This window comes from Oncorhynchus masou, unplaced genomic scaffold (genome assembly GCF_036934945.1).
Source record: "Oncorhynchus masou masou isolate Uvic2021 unplaced genomic scaffold, UVic_Omas_1.1 unplaced_scaffold_5338, whole genome shotgun sequence".
In the NCBI taxonomy this organism is placed as follows: Eukaryota; Metazoa; Chordata; class Actinopteri; order Salmoniformes; family Salmonidae; genus Oncorhynchus; species Oncorhynchus masou.
The window spans coordinates 10001-13697 of record NW_027011748.1 but is presented as its reverse complement, the minus strand read 5'-3'; the positions used below and the strand labels follow the sequence as shown (position 1 = coordinate 13697).

General features: G+C 53.4%; 1 pseudogene; it reads left to right on the top strand.

The window, feature by feature from the left end:
* The first annotated feature begins 3607 nt into the window (after positions 1 to 3607).
* LOC135535937 (phosducin-like protein 3) overlaps positions 3608 to 3697 on the top strand; it is a 3962-nt pseudogene continuing 3872 nt past the window's right edge.

Genomic DNA, 3697 nt, shown 5'->3' with positions numbered 1-3697 from the left:
TATAGTGAACTACTAGAGACCAGAGCCCTATTCCCTATATAGTGAACTACTAGTGACCAGAGCCCTATTCCCTATATAGTGAACTACTAGAGACCAGAGCCCTATTCCCTATATAGTGAACTACTAGTGACCAGAGCCCTATTCCCTATATAGTGAACTACTAGTGACTTAGAGCCCTATTCCTATATAGTGAACTACTAGTGACCAGAGCCCTATTCCCTATAGAGTGAACTACTAGTGACCAGAGCCCTATTCTATGTAGTGAACCACTTCATTTGATGCCCCCCCCCCCAGAGGAGGCAGGTAGTCTAGTGGTTAGAGGAGGCAGGTAGCCTGGTGGTTAGAGGAGGCAGGTAGTCTAGTGGTTAGAGGAGGCAGGTAGTCTAGTGGTTAGAAGAGGCAGGTAGTCTAGTGGTTAGAGGAGGCAGGTAGCCTGGTGGTTAGAGGAGGCAGGTAGTCTAGTGGTTAGAGGAGGCAGGTAGTCTAGTGGTTAGAGGAGGCAGGTAGCCTGGTGGTTAGAGGAGGCAGGTAGTCTAGTGGTTAGAGGAGGCAGGTAGTCTAGTGGTTAGAGGAGGCAGGTAGCCTGGTGGTTAGAGGAGGCAGGTAGTCTAGTGGTTAGAGGAGGCAGGTAGTCTAGTGGTTAGAGGAGGCAGGTAGCCTGGTGGTTAGAGGAGGCAGGTAGTCTAGTGGTTAGAGGTGGCAGGTAGCCTGGTGGTTAGAGGAGGCAGGTAGTCTAGTGGTTAGAGGAGGCAGGTAGTCTAGTGGTTAGAGGAGGCATGTAGTCTAGTGGTTAGAGGAGGCAGGTAGCCTGGTGGTTAGAGGAGGCAGGTAGCCTGGTGGTTAGAGGAGGCAGGTAGCCTGGTGGTTAGAGGAGGCAGGTAGCCTAGTGGTTAGAGGAGGCAGGTAGCCTGGTGGTTAGAGGAGGCAGGTAGTCTAGTGGTTAGAGGAGGCAGGTAGCCTAGTGGTTAGAAGTGTAGGTAGTCTAGTGGTTAGAGGATGCAGGTAGCCTGGTGGTTAGAGGAGGCAGGTAGCCTGGTGGTTAGAGGAGGCAGGTGGTCTAGTGGTTAGAGGAGGCAGGTAGCCTGGTGGTTAGAGGAGGCAGGTGGTCTAGTGGTTAGAGGAGGCAGGTAGCCTGGTGGTTAGAGGGAGGCAGGTAGTCTAGTGGTTAGAGGGAGGCAGGTAGTCTAGTGGTTAGAGGAGGCAGGTAGCCTAGTGGTTAGAGGAGGCAGGTAGTCTAGTGGTTAGAGGAGGCAGGTAGCCTAGTGGTTAGAGGAGGCAGGTAGCCTAGTGGTTAGAGGAGTGCAGGTAGCCTGGTGGTTAGAGGAGGCAGGTAGCCTAGTGGTTAGGGCGGCAGGTAGCCTGGTGGTTAGAGTGAGGCAGGTAGCCTAGTGGTTAGAGGAGGCAGGTAGCCTGGTGGTTGGGAGGCAGGTAGCCTAGTAGTTAGGAGGAGGCAGGTAGCCTGGTGGTTAGAGGAGGCAGGTGGTCTAGTGGTTAAGAGGAGGCAGGTAGCCTGGTGGTTAGAGGAGGCAGGTAGTCTAGTGGTTAGAGGAGGCAGGTAGTCTAGTGGTTAGAGGAGGGCGGCAGGTAGCCTAGTGGTTAGAGGAGGCAGGTAGTCTAGTGGTTAGGAGGAGGCAGGTAGCCTGGTGGTTAGAGGAGGCAGGTAGTCTAGTGGTTAGAGGTGGCAGGTAGCCTGGTGGTTAGAGGAGGCAGGTAGTCTAGTGGTTAGAGGAGGCAGGTAGTCTAGTGGTTAGGGAGGCAGGTAGTCTAGTGGTTAGAGGCAGGTAGCCTGGTGGTTAGAGGAGGCAGGTAGTCTAGTGGTTAGAGGTGGCAGGTAGCCTGGTGGTTAGAGGAGGCAGGTAGCCTGGTGGTTAGAGGAGGCAGGTAGCCTGGTGGTTAGAGGGAGGAGCAGGTAGCCTGGTGGTTAGAGGAGGCAGGTAGCCTGGTGGTTAGAGGAGGCAGGTTAGCCTGGTGGTTAGAGGAGGCAGGTAGCCTGGTGGTTAGAGGAGGCAGGTAGTCTAGTGGTTAGAGGAGGCAGGTAGCCTAGTGGTTAGAAGAGGCAGGTAGTCTAGTGGTTAGAGGATGCAGGTAGCCTGGTGGTTAGAGGAGGCAGGTAGCCTGGTGGTTAGAGGAGGCAGGTGGTCTAGTGGTTAGAGGAGGCAGGTAGCCTGGTGGTTAGAGGAGGCAGGTGGTCTAGTGGTTAGAGGAGGCAGGTAGCCTGGTGGTTAGAGGAGGCAGGTAGTCTAGTGGTTAAGAGGAGGCAGGTAGTCTAGTGGTTAGAGGAGGCAGGTAGCCTAGTGGTTAGAGGAGGCAGGTAGTCTAGTGGTTAGAGGAGGCAGGTAGCCTAGTGGTTAGAGGAGGCAGTGCCTAGTGGTTTTAGAGGAGGCAGGTAGCCTGGTGGTTAGGAGGGAGGCAGGTAGCCTAGTGGTTAGAGGCGGCAGGTAGCCTGGTGGTTAGAGGAGGCAGGTAGCCTAGTGGTTAGAGGAGGCAGGTAGCCTGGTGGTTAGAGGAGGCAGGTAGCCTAGTAGTTAGAGGAGGCAGGTAGCCTGGTGGTTAGAGGAGGCAGGTGGTCTAGTGGTTAGAGGAGGCAGGTAGCCTGGTGGTTAGAGGAGGCAGGTAGCCTAGTAGTTAGAGGAGGCAGGTAGCCTGGTGGTTAGAGGGAGGCAGGTGGTCTAGTGGTTAGAGGAGGCAGGTAGCCTGGTGGTTAGAGGAGGCAGGTAGTCTAGTGGTTAGAGGAGGCAGGTAGTCTGGTGGTTAGAGGAGGCAGGTAGCCTAGTGGTTAGAGGAGGCAGGTAGTCTAGTGGTTAGGAGGGAGGCAGGTAGCCTAGTGGTTAGAGGAGGCAGGTAGCCTAGTGGTTAGAGGAGGCAGGTAGCCTGGTGGTTAGAGGAGAGGTGGCAGGTAGCCTAGTGGTTAAGAGGAGGCAGGTAGCCTGGTGGTTAGAGGAGGCAGGTAGCCTAGTGGTTAGAGGAGGCAGGTAGCCTGGTGGTTAGGGAGGAGGCAGGTAGCCTAGTAGTTAGAGGAGGCAGGTAGCCTAGTGGTTAGAGGAGGCAGGTAGCCTGGTTAGAGGAGGCAGGCCTAGTGGTTAGGAGGAGGCAGGTAGCCTGGTGGTTAGAGGAGGCAGGTAGCCTAGTGGTTAGAGCGTTGGACTAGTAACCGAAAGGTTGCTCGATCGAATCCCAAGCCGACAAGGTAAAAACTGTCGATCTGCTCCTAAACAAGGCAGTTAACCCACTGTCCCTTGGCCATCACTGACTTGCCTAGTTAAATAAAGGTCAAATGTAATAAATAGAGCGATGACATTGCAACTAAATAGTTAACATTTATTGATCAATCCCTTGAAAACGGCACTCCGTTGTCAATAGTTTTAGCGGAGCTGCGGGTCTCCTTGCCCCCCCCCAGCAGGCAGATTGAACGCCTCCCACCGTATTGTGACGTGGCGTTGATGACGGCCTATCAGGATGAGTTCTATAAACGGTTCCAGTTCCAACCCAACTCCATTATGACATCACGGTCTTTGTGTTTGATTTGAATGTAAACTTGTTTCTGTGCTGCTATGTGACAGAATGTTCATATTTCCATGCATATTGATCTGAGCATCTTTGAGGAACAATGCAGGTGAGTACTGAGCAGGCTAAATTATGATCTAAACCCCCCATTAATGGTTTAAAAACATTATTTGCAGAGGCTGCCGCTTAATGT